We start from the raw sequence: 25,123 nt of genomic DNA on the forward strand, positions 1-25,123 counted from the left end.
TGGTTACGGCGCAAAGGGACACACGCGAAGAAAAAGTTTCACACCCAAAGATCTGGGATGTGATCGGCTTCACTATCATCACTTTCTTCTATGTTTCACACCCAGGAGGGAATCTCTGTAATAGTTAGGGTAGTTATGTGTTTTGGCATTTGAAACGCGAAGAAATTTTATGTGCAAACAAATTCTTTCATGCATTTGCTGATTTTTTCAGCTAAATTTAAACACTTCAAATGAACTCCGAAAAGGTTGAAAGTTGGCATGGTATCATAATTTCACCCACATAGCATGTGCAAAAAAGTAGAGAGGGTTACGGCAAAAACTGGATGCACTTCGTGTACAAAATGGACAATCTCTTTCGAATTATCAGGGTTTCGGATGAAAACTCATCTATTACAAAGGCACTTCATTTTTTAAATAACCTAAGCATTACCAAATTGAATATAATGATAAAACACACTAATATTAAATATAATAAAAAAGAATCACTAAAAAATGTATTTTTAAAGTTAAGTTATTCACAAACTAGTGATTCACACAAATTTCAAATAATTCAAAATTTAAACTATTCAAATTTGAAAACTACCGGCACTAACTGAAAGTTTCTAATTTTTTGTACCTAAAGTAAAAATATTCACAAAGAAACTCTGAATACAGCAAAAAACAACTAAAATAAATAAAACAAAATAAATAAAGCAGAAAAGAAAAAACTAAATGAAAAAAGCCCACCTACTGGGCCACGGCGGCCTGCATACGACTAGAAACCCAAATTCTAATTGGGCCAGGATGCAGGCCCGGTAGCCCAATAGGCCCATCAGGGCATAGCAGCAGATGTAGGCCCGAAAGGCCTGCTTAAGAGAGGAGCTCGAGAGAGCTACCGCACTGGGGCTTATAAACCAGTGCGGGCGCCCCTCGGCTAGCGAGGTGGGACTAAACTTGCCGCATCGCACCTGCGCTAGAGCACCACCTTTAGTACCGGTTGGTGGCTGGAACTGGTACTAAAGGGTTGGTCTTTAGTACCGGTTCCAACCACCACCCGGTACTAAAGGTGTGCTCTTCCCGCCGCTTGGCCTGGCTAAATTTGACCTTTAGTACCGGTTGGTGGCTTCAACCGGTACTAAAGGCTCCTCCTATATATATAGCACTTACGAAAATTTCGTCAGTTTCCTCTCACTTCTCTCTGCTTCATCGCCGCCGCCCCGTCCTGCGCTGTCACCGCCGCCGTCGTGCCATCCCCGTCGACTCCGCGCCGCCCCCGTCCTCGTCGCGCCGCCCCCGTCGCGTCGTCCGCGTCGCCGGCCCGTCCCCGCACTGGCCCGCGTCCCCGTCCCGCACCGGCCCGCATCGCCGTCGCCGTCGCCTCGACCTCGCCCGCGATGTGAGCCCCAGTCCCCCCTCTCCTCCCTCCAATCAAAGCCGCCGCGCGCGCCGCCAGCGCCGTCGGTCGCCTTGGCTCGCCGTCGCGGGCGTCCCCGTCCCCGCACCGTCGCCTGCACGCACAACACACACACACATACACATACACACACATACCGAATTTTTGTTCTGTTTTTAGTTTTTAGTTTTTCTGTTTTTAGTTTTTAGTTTTCTGTTATTAGTTAGTAGTTATTAGTTTTTCTGTATTAATGTTATAGAAATGTTAGTTATATATAGAAGTTAGTTATATATAGAAATGTTAGTTTTTTCTATATTAATGTTATAGAAATGTTAGAAATGTTAAAGAAAAAATTTGTTATAGAAATGTTAGTTTTAGATATGGTCAATGTTTTTTTAGTTTATTATATTTTTAGTTATAAAATGTAGAATTTGCATATATGAAATCACAATCCATCATTTAAAAAATGTTACTTTACTTTTGCGGCATATAGTATTTGTTGTCGACGATGCCCAGCCCGCATCCTCGCCGTCGACCCGTTCGCGACGACGTCCTGCTTCAGAGGACCCATGTCCGGGATTGGGCTCCGTAGGGCTGGCACTGGGAGGTGCTACCTTCAGGGGCGCGACGCTTGGTGAGGAACCCGGCCCTGGGTCCTGTCGTCGACCCTGATCTCCTTTGATGGCGTTCGCGTGGGCCACTTTCGGTGCGGAGGGAGCCGGCCCCGCCGGAGGTGGTACGTCGTCGTGTCAGGGAGGAGGACAACCACGTCCATCGCTACATGGCTGCTGTGGACGTCACGTTCTCCAATACCTGGCAGGTTCTTTGGGGAGATCACCCCAGCTATGATCCAGTGATGGTTCCTTCACTTTGGTTTTCCACCGCCCGCGCCTCAGGAACCGCGAGTGGCCTAGATTACTCTCTAGTATTTTATCTTTATTAGCTAGCTAGCTAGCTAGTGATGTATTCGATATATAATATTCGAGATGATTTATTCGAGATTATATATATTATTCGAGATGATGTATTCAAGATTATATCTATTATTCGAGACGACGTATTCGAGATTATATTCGATGATGCTTATTATGTACTATGATTGATTCAGTTTTTCCTTATTAATTGATTGCATCCATGCATTGTAATTTGAATATATTTCTTTTGGATTAGTTAAATAAAAGCTATGGCGGACAATACCGGCAGAGAGGGAGAAGAGGCACTGTTCAATATCATACGCAATCCTCGCAGGCCAGATGATGATCAGAATGAAGAAGATTATGACGGCTCCGAATATCTAAACAACACCGGGGAGGGTGATATGATATTCGATCGCGACGACCGAATTGATGAAGTCATGAACTATGAACATGATGAAGAAAATGTTGATCTTGAAACAACAAAGACCGGCATGGTATATTTATATAAGCAGGCATCTGGTGATCATCACATGTTTTAAATAACTTGAAGATATATTAACGAATCGATCTTTCTTCTTTCAGCCATCCGGATCGAGCAAATCTTCAGGCAGCAGGACAGTACGAGGCCCGAACAAAAAGTTGAAGGAGGGCGTAAAGTAAAATATCGAGACCATCAAACCTAATGGCGAACCATTAGCGCCTAAGAAGATTGCAGACAAGTTCATTCATCAGTGCGGAGTTCTTGTGAAGGACCAACTCCCAATCTCCCTTCAAGAATGGAGAGAGCCAGCAAAGCCACGTCCAGATCTTACTTTTGTCGACGACAGACAAAAAGTTCTACTTTGGGAAACTCTCATGGAACATTTCACCCTACCAGATCATTTCACAGATGCAGATGTGGAGAAAGTCAAGGACACTGCTCTTAGGAAGATGGCGGTTGCATTCAACAACCACAAGAAACGTGTATGGGACCGGTACGTGAAGGGAGGAAAGAAGACTCCAGTATTCAAGGGAACACTGGAGAAGCAAAGTGCTCATTGGGACGATTTCGTGAAATTCAAGGAATCGGAATTATCTAAGGAACGGTCGAGAATAAACAAGGCCAATGCTGCAAAAAAAAAGATAAGTTCCATAAGCTGGGGCCAGGTGGCTACGCGGTGGCAATGCCTAAGTGGGATAAGTCTGAGAAAGAGATGGAGGATGCAGGTGTCACTCCATTTACATTGAGCTGCCCCCCCAGGTGCAGGACTTGGTTCTATGCGCATGGGGGGGAGTTGGACCCGAAGACAGGCTTAGTTTCGAAGAAGGCATGTTTGAACGGAGCCGGAGATAAGATACTTGTTGCAATAGAAGAGGCTCGATCGGGGGTGTTCGAGCCCAACAAAGAGAACGACGAGCTTACGCGTGCCCTGGAAAATCATGAACACCCGGGAAGAACACGAGGCAAGGGCGTTATTCTGTGGTATGAGGTGTATTCGGACTGGAACGTCGACTACAGAAAACGTGCGAGAAGGAAGATTGCGGAGGAGAAGAAGAGGAAGATGGAGGAGGAGCAGAGGAAGCAGGACTATGAACGCCTTCAAGGCCTAGAATCAGCGCACATGGACTTGGCAGTCAAATTCCAGCGGCAGCAGGAGCAGATCGACTCACTTAGCCAGCAAAGGGGGTCTCAGCAGCGGCAGCAGCTAGCGGATGATCCAGCATTGGATAGCACCGTCCCATCCATGCCGAGAAGTAGCGTGGGTTCCGCCCCGGGCGACACATTGCTGGATAGATACCCTGTGGATGACATCATGGAGAACACTAACTGCGAGCTACATTTCAAAATGAAGAACATATCCATGAAGGTGGCGGACGCCGTTGCTTTTACAAATCCCCCGAGGCAACCTTCCATTGCAACCCGATTCTAGCGGGCTATGCTCGTGTCTTGGTTGATGAGGTGGTGGACCAATATTCAGGGCTAGAGCTTGAAATTCCTGGAGGTGACGAGGAGCACACACTAGGAGAGGCCAAACATCGTATCATCCTATGGAGAAAGGATTGCATCATCTTTCAAAGGCCACCGACACCGCGTCAGCCGACTCCTCGTCGAAGTTCGCCACCGAGTCAGCAAACTCCCGCTCCTCCAAGTCCACCAACGCGTCAGGCCACTCCTCCTCCTCCAAGTCCGACAAAGCGTCATGCCACTTCTCCTCAAAGTCTGACACAGCGTCAGATCACTCCTCCTCCAAGTCCGGCACAACTTCAGGTGACTCCTCCTCCAAGTCTGGCACAGCTTTAGGCCACTCCTCCTCCTCCAACTCAGCCACGTCAGCCGTCTCCGCCGCCTCAGCAATCACGGAAGAGAGCCTCCGCAACTATGGCGCGTAGCGGTACAAGTCGAAGTAGTACGGGAGGTACATGCGGAGGCAAGCGATTTCAATATGGTCCAAGCCTCGCGCCTCTTCCACAGAGGTCTTACGACAAGTCCGAGGAGGAAAACGCAACCATAGTGAAGGCCCATGTGGAAGCCCATTTTGCACCAAAACCGCCACCGCTGCCAAGGGATAAAGTTCCAGAGGAAAAGATTGACCACTTCATTCGTATGGCTAGAGCACCAACTCCCAAGCCTGTTGACACAGACTATGAGCGCCACCTCAGGAAGTTAAATCGAGCACGTCTACAGAATGAGGCGAGCTCGAGCTCGAGCAAATCAGCTGGCAAAAGGAGCGGTAAAATTGTTCCCCGGCTAGGAGAACAGGCGGTGCAATCAACCCCCCCCCCCCCCGCTTGTTGTGCCAACAACACATGAGAGTATGTGCGTCCAATATTATTGTGGGCAAACCGTTAACGTTCCCGAGCTGGGCGATGTGGTAATAACCGAGGAGCATATTGAGCAGGCTGAAAGGCTCATGATCACTGTTGGACAACTCCTCAGTATCGAGCCCATGTCTCCGCTTAGAGAGGAGGAAATAAAACGGAAATATGTCCGGGGCCAACCTTTGGTCGAGCCAGACAAGGTCAAGAAGCTCCCAACGAGAATGTATGAATTGCATCAATGGTACATGAACATTATCAAGATTTCCAATCGAGAGTCCCTCATGGTGAATGTCAAGAAGGATCATTACTTTCATGAGAAAGCTGTGTCTGTTGAGTATTCAGAACTATTTTAATTATACAATTAAGACGCACTCGACAAATTTGTCGTCAGTTGCTATTGTCTGTAAGTGATTTCTTTCTGTAATTTAAGTCTCAAGCTACCTGTAGTGATCATTTTGATCAATCATTACCTGTAATTATCCTCACTATATTCTTTTCAGTGGTATTATGCAGGATGAAGATGTATGAAATGAAAAAAGGTGCACGCTATGGCATTGGGTTCATTGACCCAAGTACCATTAATGAATACACATGGAACTTAGATACATATTATCGAGCAAGTGTAGAGGAAAGCATGCTAGAGTTCTTCAAGCGCCTCAAATACAATGAAGATATAGTACTTCCTAATAACTTCCTGTGAGTCACACTGTCTTGTACTATAAATTCTGTCTTTGCTTACTATCTAGCTACATGTTTTTGCTTACATATATATGCCCGCTTAATTAAGACATGAAAACGTGTGTGCATGCAGTTTTCACTGCATCTTGTTAATCATTAAAGTTGATGAAGAAACAGTTGAAGTACTGGACTCACTACTTAAGAAACAAAGTGACTACACCATCGTGAAGGGGATAGTAAACATGTAATTTCAATCATTATTAACTATATCTCAGCCTATTTAATTAGTTCATCATTTCCTGATAACAACTATTTAATAACCCCTTTATCAATTTTCTTTGTCGGCGGGCAGGGCTTGGGCTAAGTTCATCAACGTCACTCTAGGCCAATGGAAACAAAACCTGAAATGGTATCGACCCAAGGTAAGTAATTAAGTAGTACTAGCTAGCTAGCTGCCATCTCTTTAATTATCATGCTTGATTAATTATTATCTGATCAAATTTCATTCTCGTAAAGGCCCTGAAGTAGGCATCGGGGGAATGATCTGTGTGGATACTACGTTTGCGAGAACATTCGCATGATGGCGTCCGAAAGGAGCAGATCTCAAAGACAGGAATGGGTACGTTTGTCAGAACACTATTCACAATTTTTACACCATTATCGATATCTAGTCACACAACTAATACACATGCATATTGATCTCCTTAACAGTTCAGAGAGGTACGGGACAAGCTCCTACCAACGGAGCGCATCCAAGCAATTCAAGAGGAAATAGCGGGATTTTTGCTCGACCAGGTCATAGATACGAATGGAGAATACTATTACCCGCTACCGCCCCATGAACCACTTCCAATTGTCATCGTGCTCCGAAAGTATCAATTAGGCTAATGCCACTGGCTCCGAAGGCACCAATTAGAAAAAATTGTACATAGCTAGCTAATTATATATATATATATATATATATATATATATATATATATATATATATATATATATATATATATATCATAGAATGTATATAAGGGCGGTAGAATAGTTATTTGGATCACAACCAGCCATATAAGGGCGCGACAGGGGTCTGCCGAACTCAGAAAACCATGGAAAGAAAAGGAAAAAGAAAACACCCACCCTGATCACTCCCCCAGCCCATCCCCCACCCGATCCCCACCTTCCCCGCCCCCTCCACAACCGCCGCCGCCCTTGGTGCCGGCGCACCTCTCGCCGCCGGCCACCCCAGCCCCACCGCCAGCCGCCCCAACACCCATGTTTCCCACCGGCCCACCCAACAGGCCGCCGCCCTCCTCCAATCGCGCAGTCGGCTACCCCCTCCTCCAATCGCGCTGTCGGTCGCCCCCACCTCCAACTGCGCCGCCGCTGGCCCCTACCACCACCGTGCTGCGGCCAGGCCCAATCTTCAACCACGCCGCCGTCGAGGCCCGACTTCCAAACGCGTCACCGCCGGGCCCCTACCTCCACTCACGCCGCCGCCGGGCCCTGACAAGCGGCCCTCCGGCTAACCACAGCTTCCCCTCCCGTCGCACGCGCCCTCCGGCCAACTACAGCCACCCCACCCCGTCCCGCTTGTCTCCCGGCCAACCATCGCCTCCCCATCCCTCTGATGTCGACCTGCAACTGGTGGTGGTCTCGACCTGCAGCAGGGGGCGGTCTCGACCTGTAGCTGGTCCGTGCTGATAGGGATCATCTTCTCTTGCAGAGATCCATTGACGTTCCTTGCTGATGGTTGCCCGAGCTATGAGAATAATCGGCCTCCAACCGCCTCGGCCGCGCACCAACACGCCCACCTGCAGTTCAGGTATTGCCCGGCCGATGCTAATCGCGGCCACTGCCCTTACAAGTTGTCTCTCATCTAGAGCTTGTCAGTACAACGGTTGTCCCATGCATTACTCGCTTAAAAATTTATTCATGGATGCCACCAAGAACCCACGCCTATGCTCTCTCTCTCAATTTGTTGAAACATATAGCAATCTTCTTGTGTACTAATTGACTTTATGGCCAAATTTTCTCTGTACATGATGCTACTAATCTAATATTGGAAAAGATTTACTATGAGATGAGTGTGTATCAGGGTTGAAAATTTTATTTTAGGATCCTCTTGTGGTTTTTGAGGACTCAAATCATGTATTCTGTACACATGAGTGAATTTCAGTTTGCCGGAGAAGAGACATTGCCATGGCCGATGTTGGCTGTTCGTGCATGGACGTGCCTGTATTCCATTCGAAAACCTGGGAGCATGCCCAAAAAGTTCAGAAATATCAATGGTAAAAGTTAGAATATTTGGAGGTTGATGCTTTGTGTGTGTATACATGGGTGCACATTTTCTTTTTCATGATATGTAGCTCAACAATGCCGTAAATTCCACCGGAATTTGTTCCATTTAGCAATTTGTGTTATGATGATTCAGTACTTGTTTACAAAAAAATGCCATTTTTTGCAGCAAAATGTTTGTGAAAAAAATGTAGTGAAACATTGTGCTCTCAAGAGTGTTTGATATGCTCAAAAAAGTGTTTTGATGAATTGGTTTATTTGAAGTTCAAATTGGTTTGTTGAAGAAGGTCGACTCTATCCTGGACACCACACAGCCTCCTCCCAGTGGGGCCCATCAAGCTCAGGTCGTTCGTCGCTGCCACCTCCGGCCGTTCAACTACGCAGCGCTAAGACGTTCACCGCCAGCAGAAACAGCGACGAGCACGAAGACACCCTCTCATGCTCAGTGCTCTGTCCGGCATAACACAAGAAGTTCATGTAAAACAGCTGCGAACATTCAGGTACATCAAAGAATATACTCATGTGTGCATATAGATGAGTTCTCACCTACCCATTTTGCTCTCGATGGTGCTTCTGTAGTTCAGCTTGAGTGTGTGAGAGAGATTAGTTGATGTTGTTATCCTTGTTTTTTCTGAGAGAGATTAGCTCGCCCCTCCTCCATCGATGGCCTACACCGTCCGCTAGAACCCGTCCAGGTGCTGGCCGTCATCCTCTACCTTCAATTACGGGTCAGCAACAACGTTGCGAATAGAAAGGTCAGCATCTGGCCCTCTAGAAGTTCAGTTTGTTGATTTTCTGAAGTTTTTAAATTGGACTATAACCGTGTATATTTTGCAGGGCCCTGTGAAGTTCAATTTGTTTTGCTTTCCGAAGTTTAGTTTGTTGATTTTCTGAAGTTTGGATTGTTAATTTTTTGAAGAGAAAGGTTGATTCACTTGCACTCCTCTATCTAGTCCTCTGTGGTGATATCCTCGACTCCTCGGTTCGGAGCTAGCAGCGGTTCTTCAACTTCCCTGCTGTGTTGTCGCGATTGTTGGTAAATAATTTGTTCTACTATTTCCTTGTAGTAATGCTGGATGGGTTCCCCCTTGTTGTGGAACCATAATAATATAAGTTTGTCTCTGCGCTCCTGTTCCTGTGATTACAATAGCAGAGAAAAGTACCAAGGGTCAGAACCAAACCAGAGTGAACCATACGAATCAGAACATGGTCATTTGGAACCAACTCTAATCATTTGTTCATCTAACTGCAGTAGAGACAAATTTTATACTTTGTTCATCTACGGTGCCAAGTTGAGCGGACACCGTAGCGCTCGAGAAGATGGGGAGAGGGTGTGTGGTGAAGAGAAAACATAGGGTTTCAAATTGTCCATTGGTGGTAGCATCTAATCATTTTACCAAAGTGTAATGGACATGTGTATGTATGTACAGTAGCATATTTTACTCAAACCGAGTTATTTTTTTAATGCACGAAGTTTGTCCAGCCAAAAAAACATGTATTAAACTGGTTTTTGTGTATTTTTCTAACCTTTTCTACACCTTTCTACGAGATGTGCAAATCCCAGGCCGTTCATCTTTGCCACCATTGGTCGTCCAATGATGCAGGCCCATGTCGTTCACTGCTGTATCGCCAACCTGCTGCTCTTGTGCCGATGGACATCAACTTGTTGTCTTGTAGTAATGAATCAGATAGCTAAACTTCTATAGCTGATGTCTCTTCTTCAATTTCCGTCGTCCGAGAGGATCTATAGGCAGCGGTGTCCTTCAGTGACACCACCTGATTGCAAAATGAAAAATCTCATCAGTTTCATTTTAAAAGAGAAGCCCTTCCTATTATGTCGAGCAATTCACTTGTTGTCAAAATTTTGTATCCATATTTTGGGGCCTCATGACGCCCAGTAGTTTGCATTATTCACCGATGCACCGCTCTTCTCTGGAGCAGAAAGACAGAAGTTCATCCTGACAACCTATATGGTTCAATGTGTATATTAAATGAAGGAAAAAAGCAATAGTAGGTATCCAACAGCATCAGTGTGTGGCTGCCTATAATTCTTCTATGTGCACACGCATGCTGTGCACATGAGCATTAGTACGAGGAAAATGGAGAGCGGCCAGTGCAATAAGTTCAAAAAAATTGAGCAAGAAGTTCAAATAAAAAAGTACTTCAAAAACCATTATAAAAATGGTTTTTATCGTTTTAAAAAACGGAGAAGTCCAAATTAAAAGGAGGAACATTTCAAAAGAATTTATGAAAAAAATCCACGTTATAAAAAACTAGAAGTTCAAATTAGAATAAAATGAACAAGTAAAAAAGTTTTAAAAAAAACCCGTTTCTTAAAAAACTAGAAGTTCAAATTTAATTAACGGAGCAGGAAAGTTGCGTGTTTTCAAAAGCTTATTCATGTGCAGCAGAAGTTCATGTCAAACTAACGGGGCGATTCAACTTTTATTCTTGAAAAAATGGAGAAAATTGTACATGCTCTCTAGGTCAAAAGTTTGGCTTTAATTTATGTTTTACGAAGGTCAAAATGTTGTGTTCGAGAAGGTCAAGTGTGTTATCTCAGCAAGTTCAAAAATAAATTTAAACATGCAAGGTAAAACATGCAAGAAAAGAAAAAGAAAGGGAGAAGTTCAATTTGTAAAGATGACACGGTTCAACGTGTAAGCCAATGTTGAAAGAAAACAAAAATAAAAGGAGAAGTTCAATTTCTAAATATGAAGCGGTTCGACGTGCAAACCAATGTTGAAAGAAAACAAAAAGAAAGGAGAAGTTTAATTTCTAAAGATGACGTGGTTCGACGTGCTAAACAATGTTGAAAGAAAACAAAAAGGAAAGGAGAAGTTCAATTTCTAAAGATGACGTGCTTTGACGTGCAAACCAATGCAAAAAAACACACAAAAATGTTGTTTTGGTGTCTTAAAATATTTTTATTCATAAAAAAGAATAAGAAAAAAAACCAGGAAGTCCATATTAAAAAGATGGAGAAGTTCGATGATTATAGAAAACTCAAATTTCCCTCGTTATGAAACAATGGAAGCAAGAAGTCCAAAAATAAAATAACAAGAAGTTCAACTTTTAAAAATGAAGCGCTTCAAAATTCACAAAAAAAGGATTAAGAAATTCAGATTAATATTTATAAAATACTTAGATATTTTCACGTAACCGAGAGAAGTTCAGGTTGATAAACTACCAGAAGTTCACGTTCTACACGGTGTGCAATTTGTATTAAAAAGAATAAAAATGCAAAGGCTAAAAGTTTTGTTGTTATAAGTTCAAGTCCTCGGTCGAAGAAAGTTAAAAAAATTTATTGTGATAGAGGTTTGTACAAAAGAAATATCATTTGTGTAACACTGATGAAAATGGATGAGAAAATTACAAACGAAAATACGTCACAGAAGTTCAACGTGAAAACATCATGAAGTTCAACTCCTACGCTGAATGAATTTCAGATGAAAAACTTTTAAAATCATCACGGGTATGAAAAAACGATCAACATGGGAAAGTTATGTGCTTACAGCAGCTTTCCACTGGTATATCACTTGCTCAATTGCGTTGAGTGGATGGAGACCTACGAGCAAAAAATCACGTGAAAAACAGAGTGAAGTTCAGGTACACTCGCCGAGAAGTTCAGGTTCTTCACGTGGTGCATTTTCGAAGAATCTGTTTCGCGATAAAGGCAGAACACATGATCCCGCCGTTTTCGAAATTACTTGAAAACGGCTAGGAATCAGAGAAAACCATCAACATGAAAAAGTTTCGCATTTTCCGTAGCTTTTCAGCGGTATATTATTTGCCCCATTCCGATAAAGTTGTAAAACTTACGGCGAAAATACGATTTTCATCATTTTCGAAACTGAATTAAAACCGTAAATAATTGGGAGAAACAATACATACCAAAAAGTTTCGCATTTGTTCAAGCTTTCCAACGCCATATCATTTGCTGCATTCGGACGAACGGTAAAAAAATTAGCTCGAAAATACGAACTCGGTAGGACTTGGACCATTTTCTAAATTACTCTTAAACTATTCAAAATTAGAAAAAAAACTTTCAAGATGAAAAAGTAGCGCAATTTCATAAGCTTTCCAACGCCATATCATATGCCTCCATTGGATTAGCCGTTTAGAAATGACATCGAAAAAATAAACTCAGCTGTTCGGTTTACAAAATTTTATGTTTTTTTCAAATTACTCTTTAACCATAGGGAATTAGAGAAAAACTTTCAACATGTGAAAGGAGCGGTCTTGCAGCAGCTTTCCAACGCCATATTATATGCCTCATTCCGATAAACAGTTTAGAAATGCGATCGAACATACGATTCACGTTTTTTGTGCGAAGAAAAAACGGTTTTCAAAACTGCTCTTAAACCGCTTATATTTTGCCAAAAATTTAAGTTGGGTCATGATATTGGTGTCTATAGCTTTCCAACGGTATATCGCAAGCCCCATTTGGGCAATGTTGACGGAAGTTCAACCTAGTTCACAGGGAAGTTCAACGTACTACTAGCGGGGCAAGTCAGGTTGTGATCAGAATATTATTCTGATCCCGTGATCAGAATATATATGATCGGTTCTACTCGAAATTCTATTTATATATATGCATAACGTGTACAATATGCAGTATCGTAAAATACCAGCAAACGAAAAAGAATTAAATGGAAAACGTAAAATTAAATAAAAAAGAAATTATAAACCCAAAAAAACCCCAACCTTTTAATACCGGTTGGTGTCACCAACCGGTACTAAAGGGCTCCCTGCCCCCGGAGCTGGCTCGTGCCACGTAGTTGCCCTTTAGCATCAGTTCGTGCGGAACCGGTACTAAAGGGGGGGACCTTTAGTCCCCACACTTTAGTGTCGGTTACCGAACCGGCAATAAAGGGCCTTACGAACCGGTGCTATAGTCCGGTTCTGCACTAGTGGTCATTGATGATGTAGATAATAAGATTCCAAACATGTGTTCCGATTGTCGGTATTCCTCCATATGGAGTTATCTTTGCCAAATATAAACAATTTGGTTTGCCAACTTCCAATGGACATCAAGAAAGATAGACCATTGTGTGAAAAACCGTAATGCATTAATTTAACCATTGAGCAATATTTCCACTCTTCTCTTTTAAGTTAAATAACATGTCCTATAACAATAATAGTTTTCCTCCACAAAAGGAGTTTGATGACATAATTTCCAATCCAAAGTACCTCAAATTTAGCATTAATGACAAAGCATAGAAACATATATAATTTCCTTTGGAACTATTAGCATGTCAATAAAAATTGCTACTGTTTTCCAGCAATAAGACATAGCCAAAATCCATTTATACTTGAAAAAATAGCCCCAAATAAATAAATGTAGTGCAAATATTACCATTAGGCATACGACAAATGAAGAAAAAAAATTCCTTGTCCTGGGAGTGACTCTCATCTTCCTGCACAAACAAGTGATGCTCAATAATAATACGTGTTCTTCTCTTAAATCCCTTTCTAGGTTATATGTAATTTTCCGGACATTATTTTCACCATAGCAATTTCAGTGTGTAAATCATTTGCTTGGTGCAATCCTTCCACGTATTCATGATTCAGAGTCCTCCTAAATGTCTTCCGAGGATATGTACTTTCCTCGTGGTCGCTTACATGTAGTGGATTAACAACCAAACAAGTTAGAACATTAAATAATGATCTGATAAATAAATCAATTAAACGATGCAAGAGTATTCCTTTCCTGACAGCATGTGTGCACTGGTGCGCGGAGTCCATGTAGATTCCTCCGATCAGCCAAAAAAAAAAACAGTCGAAGTACAAGCGGCAGTAGTGAAGGCTCAGCAACATATGCACTGCCTTAGACATCAAGCAACAGCAACGGAAGCGGTAGTAGTCAGCCGCCAAGGTAGTTCTAGTGTACGCGGTCCTGCGTGTTGACACGCCTCACCAACAACTTGCCTGTATCCTGAAAAAAAAATTCCAAGCACGGCCACGATTCCGATCTCGACGAGATCCTGTAGAAACTAGCACCAGGTTCTTCCATCTTGTCAATCACGCACCCGTCCAGATTCGTGAAAAAAAAGGCGGGCGGGCGGATGTTTCGTTGGCAAGCTTGCATAGGGTATCACCCCAATTTTCCCAGCCCCTTTTCGCAACCGGTCGACTGTCCAAATTCTGTTTTGGACCACCAACCAAGAGAAGAACTTGACCTTTGGGGTGCCCAAACCTTCCAGATGCTCTTGTTCATAGAAGTCGTCATTGAGCCCAAGAATTGGACCCTGTATGTGTACGCAGAAGCACCTGAGTATTCTCCATTCGCCTCAAATTTCCAAGAGATGTCGTCGTCAATATCCTCAACGAGAAAGACCTGCCGAGCCTGATCCAAAGATCTACAAACTCAATAATATGGTTGATCGTGAGGTTGATGGACGTGTTGATCCTGTGCACCCATGCTTGGTCCTGCAAGGCATCCCGCACCACCCATCTCTTTTCGCTTGGAGGCTGCGAAAATGAGTGGGGCTATATCCTTTGCCTTTTCCCTTGCAACCGCGGAGCATCCCATCTCAGACCTGAAATGCTTATTCTGCGAGAGGGTAGACGAGGATGGTGCTCACCTGTTCATCAAGTGCAAGGCTGTCAAAGAAATATGGAGGGATCTAAGCTTGGAGAAGGAAAGAGCTGAACTTGAAGGAATTACATCTGTGCATGAAATGTTTGACTTCCTGTGGCGTCTAGATGAGGAAAAACGTACCCTCATCATAACCTTCTGGTGGGCATGGTGGAATAACAGTGTCAAGCATGCTTCAATACCCAGGAATATGTGCAGATTTTCGCTCCGGTGGACAAATCCAAATGCCTTGACAAGTGGAAGCCTTCGCCGCATGATATGATCAAGCTAAATGCTGATGGTGCGTTTAGTCCAGGAGAAACACATGTTGGGTGGGGCGTAGTAGCAAGGGATGAAAGTGGCAATATCATTGCGGCTCGGGCGGGGCGCCAAGACAATGTTGAGGATGCTTTTGGAGCTGAAATTTATGCTATGTCCCAAGCAGTTTCTCTTGCTGCAGACTTGGGCGGTGTGCGTGTGATCTTTGAGATGGATTCACAACTGCTGGCTGATGCGCTGGACCTGCGGAAGGTGGATGCGTCTGCCTATGCGGCTGTAATTGAGGACATGAAGCTTCAGCTTAAGCTGTGGTTCTCGAAGCAGGAGGTGGTGTCATGTGGGCATAGAGCTAATACAGTAGCACATGAACTTGCTTCTATTGGTCGTATGTATTCAGAAAGCCAATGCTGTGAGTGGGGGCCAGTTGTACCTGGCCGAGTGGCCGCTTGTGCCGTTGGGGATATACCCAGCACTGTTGAAATAATATAAGTTATGTTTGCCCTAAAAAAAAAACCACGGAGCATCCCAGAACAGCTTCTTGCCACCATTACCGACAGAAATAACAGTCCAGGCGTAGAAGAGGTCTATGTCAACGTCATTGCACGGGCTCCCAAGGCCCACCCACAACTTGGTGGGATCCTTCCATTCCCACCAAGGCCATCTCAGTCGAAGAGCCCTCGCAAATTTTCCCAAGTGAAGAATCCCAAGCCCACCGAGGTGAGGGGGCCGACATACAGTATAGCAGTTCATTTTTTTTATTTACAAAGTGCCATGGTTTAAGAGTGTCCGGCCCAGACCACACAACTTCGAAAGAAAATAAAAATTACAAATGGGCCATCAGAGAAGTAAACTGCATCTTCCTCCCTCATGGATACGTGGTCGGCGCGCCAAACTCCGATGTCGCAAACCCAGACAGACTTTGAATCTACGACGGAATGAGAAATTGACGGGCTACGCGAGAAGACTATGGTGGCCAATATCTGAAGATCATATCGTCACAACGGAGAAGAGGATGAGGAAAAGGATCGTGCATGACCAGGACGGTCACCACCTCTGTGAGCTAGTTCTGGACGCAAAGGAAATCGCTTTGTCCGTGTGGGCTTTAGCTACAAACTTCATACCGACTGTGACCCAAAAGCGACATTGAAGAGAGGAGGATGGTGCAGCAACATTCGACGATTGCTATCACTTGTCACAAGAATTCAGTCATATTACTTTGAGTGAATTCCACTTTTTACTCTATAGTTCTGCATTTGTGACACATATTACCCTATTTAGTGCAACTTCTACCAAATATTTCATTTAGAAGATTTTGAACACAGTTTTACCCCAGTTTAGCACTTTGCTTGTTTCTGTTAGATAGTACCGGCATGTTACGCCGGCGTGGCACGGTAAAATGCGTAAAGATCTGAGGGCATAATCGATATTCATGTTCAGATTTCTCTTACCCATATGTTCAAATCCTCCTCCTCGTCTTGATATTTTTAAACTCTGGTCAACACCTTACACCTTGCCCAATAGACACGCATAAAAAACAAGGTTTCAAAGCTTTTAAAAGGGGTGATGTTGACGATTTTTCATTCGACAGGGTAATTAGTGTCAAAATGCACAACTAAGGAGTAAAAAGTGGAATTCACTCTATTACTTTCGATCACTGTCCTGAGAGGCTAGTTCATGAGTTGGCAAGATCAGCTAGAGGCTCCTATTGAGCTAGTTCCTCTGTTCAAGAATTCAGTCATATGTAATGAGTGGGTCGAAGAGGCTCGCTCCTATTGAGCTAGTTCTTCTGTTGATATCAGATTTAAGCCCGATCAAAAGCTAATAAAGAGGAGGCTTATTGTCAAAACAAAACTCAACAACTCCTTCAAACAATTTCTTCAGTTTGCATACAAAATGCAGGAAACTTTATTAGGTAAACTGTATGAACAAGTGAATTTATGCTATGTAGTGTAAATTATATCAACACTTATTGACAGGTATGTAACTTAAAATTATATCAACAAAAAAGTGACTAAGCAGGCCAAGGAAAAAAATAGAGAATGCACCAGCCGGGAATCGAACCCGGGTCTGTACCGTGGCAGGGTACTATTCTACCACTAGACCACTGGTGCTTTGATGAGTGATTTATTTGAACATTCCACCAATTTCAGATCTAGCAAACCTTTTCGGAGAAAAAAATATAAATAGGTACCCACTTTGATGAGTCCATTTACATCCTTCAACACATTATGCTGCCGGAAAGAAGAAAAGGATCCTAAACCAAATCATGGAACTCGATCTTGAGGTGAGCAAGGAAACCTGTAGACCACAATGCATTTGTTTTTGTGCCTGACATCAAGATTTGAGTGATGAAGCGAGTGCAAAGCAGAAATAGGACACACAAATATGAAGAAAAAAAATAGAGAATGCACCAGCCGGGAATCGAACCCGAGTCTGTAGAAATAGGACACACAAATATGAAGAAAAAAAATAGAGAATGCACCAGCCAGGAATCAAACCCGAGTCTGTACCATGGCAGGGTACTATTCTACCACTAAACCACTGGTGCTTTGATGAGTGATTTATTTGAACATTCCACCAATTTCAGATCTAGCAAACCTTTTCGGAGAAAAAAATATAAATAGGTACCCACTTTGATGAGTCCATTTACATCCTTCAACACATTATGCTGCCGGAAAGAAGAAAAGGATCCTAAACCAAATCATGGAACTCGATCTTGAGGTGAGCAAGGAAACCTGTAGACCACAATGCATTTGTTTTTGTGCCTGACATCAAGATTTGAGTGATGAAGTGAGTGCAAAGCAGAAATAGGACACACAAATATGAAGAAAAAAAATAGAGAATGCACCAGCCGGGAATCGAACCCGAGTCTGTAGAAATAGGACACACAAATATGAAAAAAAAAATAGAGAATGCACCAGCCGGGAATCGAACCCGAGTCTGTAGAAATAGGACACACAAATATGAAGAAAAAAAATAGAGAATCCACCAGCCAGGAATTGAACCCAGGTCTGTACCATGGCAGGGTACTATTCTACCACTAGACCACTGGTGCTTGGACGTGTAATTTCTTTGGAAATTTTGGCTAGATAAAAGACACCATGTATTTACCTATTTTAGTGCTACTTCGATCCACATTCGGGCATGTATTTCTGTATCATTCTAGTTGTAGCAGACGAAGGGAAGGCGCCAACGTGTCATAAAGAAAAGACAGATTGCAGATGAGCCATGACATGGCACATAATTCGGCAAGAACTAATCCAGAGAACATGCTAGGCAGTAAACTCAGCGTCGACCTGAGGTTACATGTTTGTGCTACCCACTTTGATGGGACGTGGTGTTTTTGTGCCCAAGCTCAAATGAGCTCCGATGAATAGTAAAATCCGAAAATATTGGAAAAAATGAATTTTATTTGGCGCAAACATTGACAAATGTTTTCGATGATCACAAAATTTCATTGCGAAATGACATTCGTGGAAGTCGTGGCAAAAAAAAAAGGCACAACCGAGGCTCCAAAAGTGTTGTTTTCAAAAGCATTTTGGAGTGCTGATTTTTTTGTCACGACTTCTACGAATGTCATTTCACCATGAAATGTTGCAAGCACCGAAAACATTTGTCGAAGTTCACCACAAAAAAAATCAGAATTTTATGAATTTATTTTCTGTATTTTTGTGATTTTACTGTTCATCACAGGCTCAAATGAGCTCGTGAGCAGAATATGACGTTTGACTTTGATGAGTCAATTATAAACTCCTTCAACACATTCCTGCTGCAAAATAAAATAAAAGATCCTAAACCAAATTAAGATATACAACTCGATCTTCAGGTGAGCAAGAAAATATGTGACGGCAAACAGATAACAATACATTTCACTCCATTTTTTTATCAATCACTTAGGCTGAGTTCTGGTTTTACAAATAAAGCCAAATGTACACATTGAAACAGAGAGGCACAAATGATGGAACGGTCAAAAGATCAAGGAGCAGCTAGTGAGGCTCGGATCCTAGAGGCATGTCGGAGAACACATCCCGATCTCTGCAGCGTTGAGCGGCTTCCACCGTAGAACAAAATCAATCATTTTAGAAATGCAGTCAAAATATAAACATGGTAGCTAAAGTTGCAGATCCTTCTTTATTCATACACATGGTAGCTTACTGGTTGAATTCTTGGTCGATCCTGCAGACATAACATGAAAGATGCACTGATGTAGGGGGTCATTTTTTTCGAGCAAGTAGCAAATGAAGCCCGCCCTTGTAATGTCCATGGATGGAGGCCGGACATTCAACAGATGTCTGGTTGAAGATGCCTTTGAAACGACGGATGCGAGGACGTGATGGTTGTCCCTGCAGTATCTGTTTTTGGGGATGATTTTAAAAATATCTCTGTGTGGTTGGGATGCTTGGCTGTGTAGTGAGTTCCTTGGGCTTTGGTTTATAGTTTATCACTTTCTCCTTCTTTGGGTTTGTTAAATGGACGTGCAGTGCAACTATATAAAAAATAAATGTGCAATCTTGTGTATGCCAATAATTTGATGAAAAAGATATATTTTCACGATATGCAATACATATTTACTAACCGATTTTTTTACTCCATTCGAAACTGAAATCGATTGAACAAACAGCAGTAGAAAATAACATGCGCAGAAGGAACCGAGAATTGTACCCGTTGTGCCCCTGGATTGGAACGAAGATGAACCTTTGCGGATCAAATATAAGAATTCATTCCTCAAAAGAATATAAGAACTCAATTCACAGAAATTATATATGAAATTGTTCAACTGATACATCTTCTGACAAAGTTACAATAACTGACATGTAACAAGAATATATTGTTCCTTTTCATGCAGAACATGCATTTACAACTCACTTGAACAATTTAGTTGGCAGCAAAATGGCTCGTGCAAATCTAGCAAATATCCGAGATGCGAAGTTTATCATCCAGCCCAGAAGAGGTTGTTGTGTATAGATTAATACTAGCAAGATGCCCGTGCATTGCACGGAACATCAAGATGCATTTTTTATAAAACACCTGTTGTGATTGACCCATGCGGGAGTAATCCCATGTGTAAAAACTAATTATATCTCGAGAAAGAGGAGAGATAAGGTGAGGAGGAGTGGGGCATGGTGATGATTGATGGTCGGGCTGAGCGGAGGCATGAGGATGGACGACTGATGACCCACAAGTATAGGGATCTATCGTAGTCCTTTCGATAAGTAAGAGTGTCGAACCCAGCAAGGAGCAGAAGGAAATGACAAGCGGTTTTCATCAAGGTATTCTCTGCAAGTACTGGAATTATCGGTAACAAATAGTTTTGTGATAAGATAATTCGTAACGGGTAACAAGTAACAAAAGTAAACAAGGTGCAACAAGATGCCTCAATCATTTTTGTAGCAATGGACAAGCCTGGACAAACTCTTATATAAAGCAAAGCGCTCCCGAGGACACATAGGAATATTTGTCAACCTAGTTTTCATCATGCTCATATGATTCACGTTCGTTACTTTGATAATTTGATATGTGGGTGGACCGGTGCTTGGGTGCTGCCCTTCCTTGGACAAGCCTCCCACTTATGACTAACCCCTCTCGCAAGCATCCGCAACTACGAAAGAAGTATTAAGGTAAACCTAACCATAACATGAAACATATGGATCCAAATCAGCCCCTTACGAAGCAATGCATAAACTAGGGTTTAAACTTCTGTCACTCTAGCAACTCATCATCTACTTATTACTTCTCAATGCCTCCCCCTAGGCCCAAACAATGGTGAAGTGTCATGTAGTCGACGTTCACATAACACCACTAGAGGAGAGAGAATATACATCTCATCAAAATATCGAACGAATACCAAACTCACATGATTACTTATAACAAGACTTCTCACATATCCTCGGGAACAAACGTAACTACTCACAAAACATATTTATGATCAAGATCAGAGGAGTATTAATTATCATTAAGGATCTGAAAATATAATCTTCCACCGAATAAACGAACTAGCATCAACTAGCATCAACTACAAGGTCGGACTGAGCGGAGGCATGAGGATGGACGACACCGGCAACGGCCACCATGCCAGATTGTTCCAGAGGCTTCCTTTTTAAATTGCTCAACAATGAGGTTGTGGGAGATAAGGATGAACGAGGGAAGGCCTTATCTATAAATGTGGAGAGAGGTCCGGGTATCTTTTTGCAAAATTGCCATAGTTTGCTTTCTATCCGCCAGATATAGATCGGACGGCCTATATTGTAAGATGGCAGGTACACCATCATCACCAACTCGATTTTTTAGAGAGGACAACAAATTAGAGAGGACAAGAAACATGCACATTTGCTAGATCTTTGCAATTTTTATTTATGCTGGTCATGCCATGATGACTAGTTCCAGTTTATGAACAACTAACGTGCACATCAAGCCCAATCCTATATATGTACTGATGGCAGCCTTCAGTTCAATTTAGAGACCTTCCTTTCTTTTTCATCTGTACATGTCTTATTGTATTATTTAGTAGCCATATAGGTCTGCCACTAATTATACATGCTATTATGAATTTCGGCAAAACTTGGGTATTATGCAACTGTGAAAGTGTTGTGCAATGGCAGAAATTGACAAGAGGACACCTCAAATTGGTATGAGATTCAGATATTCGGATGAGGCTTGGGTGTTTTGGGTAGAATATAAATATATGGGGGGTCACATAGGCTTTGATGTGAGGAAGAGGTGCACCAACAAAAGCAAATTTGATGGAAAAGTGACTTCATGCAGATTTGTTTGCTCCAATGAGGGTCTTCGAAGGAAAGGCCAAACCGATCGTGAGCCAAAGCATTTTAGAGCTGAAACAAGAACTGATTGTAGAGTTCGGATGAGTATTACATTGGATCGAGTGACAGAAAATTATGAAGTTACTAATGTTGTGCTGGAACACAACCACTAACTTCAATTGCCACAAACTCACCACTTGTTGGCATCACAAAGGAGGATTTCAGACCTGCAAGCTTTCGAGATAGAGACCACCGATGATTCTGGAATTATATAGCTATCTTATACACAGAATGACCGGAAGATGTCCAATAGATCATGCAGTCCTCGACCTCCCAGCTTCTCAGGATCATTCATAACCTCATAAGCCTGAGCTAACTTCTTGAACTGACACATGACATACTGTTAGTTAGCCAGCTCAACCATAAAACAATGTTTTAAACAAACTTGGTAACCGCCTAAAAAGTACTCACTACCCAGCAAAGCTTGACCGAGCATGTCATTTTTAGTTCAGCTAGGTTGATATATGACAATGGGCAAATAAGTTGTTTGCCTAGTATGCATCAGTATTCAGCAGTCAACTTTTTCTGCAACACTAAAGAAACTGGACGTGTAATAAAATTTGCGCACCACCGAGGATCAATGCAATTTTTTTAAATATCAATTTAGAAACCAAATGCATTACCAGAAAGATATAAACATATGGTTGAATATAAATATATAATAGAGCAACAAAGAAATTTGCTGCTGGGATTGAGCCGAACTAATGTTGGCTGTTGCTACACCCTGCTGCCATTCATACAATTTCTTTGCAAGTAGCAAGCAGCCAAACACACGCATAACACTTTAGCAGAGCAAGCAAAAAGGTCGAGAAAAAAGAACAGAGAGGCTACCTGCAGGCTGCGGCAGTTGGAGCATGGAGGCGGCTGTCGGCGTGCGTGAGTTTTCACAACATCAGAGCAGTGCTGAGAAGATCCTGATTGAGGCGGAACAAACCCGGCGACAGACGCCAAATACTGAAAGCCTACAAAGCCATTGGCCATACAAAGGTGGCCACATTTCAAGTTCGCCTTGACCTGAACATCGGAAATCACAAAAATCAGATAAATAACACGGAAAGGTGCTCTGAACCCAAATTTTTTCTTCATAAACATGGAGAAACATTAGTGAACGGAACAATCTTACGTCATATAAAATAAATAAATTAAGATGTTATACGAAACTAAGAAAGAAACCAGATAAAAGCGCTATAAAGTGCAGCAGGCTAACAAAATTTAGTCTAGAATATATGCTAGCAAATCAATAATCGTACAAAAAATACCGTGCGCCAACAAAGCTTCGGCTCTGGATCGGGTAGCTAATACGCCATCTCTACTGTAAGTTTTGAACTCACAACAAGCACTTGACATATAAGGCAACAATTCCAACAATTTGTGATCATGTGTATAAATCGAGGAGCCACACTGTCTTGTGTACACACCTCATCATCAACAAAATGAACGCACGAAGAAACCAAGAACAATGCATCGCCTAGTACACACGCGCTCTACATTTAAGATTTCCTCTCTAAGGGTTAGACAATCTCTGCTTCAACACCTGGACGAAATCCAGACTCACCGACCAGCACCATTCACGGAATGCCTGTCTGAGTCACATACTTTATGTGGTCCAGCTCCCTGGTGGTGAGCTTGAACTCTGCCTTTATCCCAGCACTCCATAACTCATTCGCAAGCTCGGCGGCCAATATAAGGTCCTTCCCTAGAATCGACACCAAAACCTCTGTCACGCTAGCCCGGATAACCTGCGATTCGAGGGCCAATATCAGTTCTACTACATTGCCGCAACAACGACATAATGACACAACATTGAGAAAATACCTGGTTATTTTCTTTCTCATGTTGCTCAATGATTGCGAAAACTCTTTCTATTCCAAGATCGACGCCAATAGTGGGGACTTGCTTGTTACTCAACATGCCGACAAGTTTGTCGTACCTGCCACCAACAGTAATAAAACCAAACTATTGCAAAAAAATTATGAGCGCAGCAATCAACAAAACACTGGTAGAAAAATGGCCTGTTGTCCCGGTTCGTAAGGGCCTTTAGTCCCGGTTCCTGAACCGGGACTGAAGTGTCGGTACTAATGCCCTGTCCCTTTACTCCCGGTCCAATCCAGAACCGGGACTGATGGGCCTCCACGTGGCCTGTGCGCGGAGCCCAGGCAGGAGACCCTTTGGTCCCGGTTGGTGGCACCAACCGGGACCAATAGGCATCCACGCGTCAGCATTTCTGTGGCTGGGGTTTTTGTTTTTTGTTTTGAAAGGGGGGGGGGGTGGGGGTTTTGGGGGGTTAATTTAGGTGTTTCATATATTGTGTTAGCTAGCTATAATTAATAGAGAGAAGTGTTCTCTCTTATGTCCGTGCTTGGTCGACGCTACGTACTATACATACATATAGAGAGGACTAGACACGCTAGCTAGCTAGTAAGCAAACGAAGGAAACAGAAGATCGTCATGAACATATATGCATACAGAGAGAAGTGATATCGACCACCTCTCCTTCTCCGAGAGATTGGTCGAACAACAAGTTCTCGTATATCTATCCGACACTACCGGCTACATATATACAATAATTATCTCTTACAAATATAATCATACGGACTCATGGTCCACATAGTATTCTCCGTCTTCAGCGATCACGTGGTCAAGAAAGAATGCCGTCAATTCCTCTTGAATTGCTCGCATGCGAGCTGGTGCTAGGAGTTCATCCCGCTTCCGAAACATCTAATTTGAAGAAGGGGGTCAATACATATATATATGAATGAATGAAACTCAACACAAATGATGATAATAAAATAAAATTGTGAATGTTGTTATTTACGTACTTCATATTGTTCGTCAGAGTACCCGCCCCGCTCACAGGTCGTGTGGCGGATGGACTCGCAGACGTAGTATCCACAGAAATCATTCCCTTGTTCCTGCCACAACCACTTTACAAGAAATAGAGGTCAATCAAACTGATAAGCAAGAATGCTAAATGGTATTGATGAAACTAGCGCTTGAATCACTAGGAGATGCGCGGAACATACTACTATAGTACTTACTTTCGGGTGTCTAAATTCCGGCTCCTTCGGCAGTCCCGGAACTTTTCTGGTGAATTTTCTCCAAACCCTGCCGGACAAAGAAAACAATTACTTGATATCAGGAAATGAACAAAGTTGCTGATATGGTGGATAATGATTGATTTAACTTACTTCTTGAGGATTTCAGTCATGTCCGCATACTCCTGGGGATCTTTTCGTTTAGAGTCCAAGACGGTTACTACTCCCTGCTCAAGCCTAATCTCTAGGAGAATATAGTGGAAACTGCACACGCATGCATAACTTATTAATTACATTACTATAACTCCATAACTCATTCGCAAGCTCGGCGGCCAATATAAGGTCCTTCCCTAGAATCG

The 25,123-nt window shown here is 42.7% G+C and overlaps 1 long non-coding RNA gene and 1 other non-coding gene across 7 annotated transcripts; one reads left to right on the forward strand and one right to left on the reverse strand.

The window, feature by feature from the left end:
* The first annotated feature begins 6,917 nt into the window (after positions 1-6,917).
* Positions 6,918-9,521, forward strand: LOC123106072 (uncharacterized). 6 transcript variants are annotated; one of them, XR_006451190.1, is made up of 3 exons: positions 6,931-8,552; positions 8,689-8,807; positions 8,890-9,174. It is a non-coding gene; the product is annotated as an uncharacterized lncRNA (long non-coding RNA). The 6 variants fall into 6 exon arrangements; XR_006451191.1 differs by having other exon boundaries at positions 6,932-7,579; positions 7,934-8,807; XR_006451186.1 differs by having other exon boundaries at positions 6,934-8,552; positions 8,698-8,807.
* Positions 9,522-16,951: 7,430 nt separating this feature from the next.
* Positions 16,952-17,022, reverse strand: TRNAG-GCC (transfer RNA glycine (anticodon GCC)). Its single transcript has one exon. It is a non-coding gene; the product is annotated as a tRNA-Gly (tRNA).
* Between the last annotated feature and the right edge of the window lie 8,101 nt (positions 17,023-25,123).

The sequence above is a fragment of the Triticum aestivum genome, chromosome 5A (assembly GCF_018294505.1).
Source record: "Triticum aestivum cultivar Chinese Spring chromosome 5A, IWGSC CS RefSeq v2.1, whole genome shotgun sequence".
Lineage (NCBI taxonomy): Eukaryota > Viridiplantae > Streptophyta > Magnoliopsida > Poales > Poaceae > Triticum > Triticum aestivum.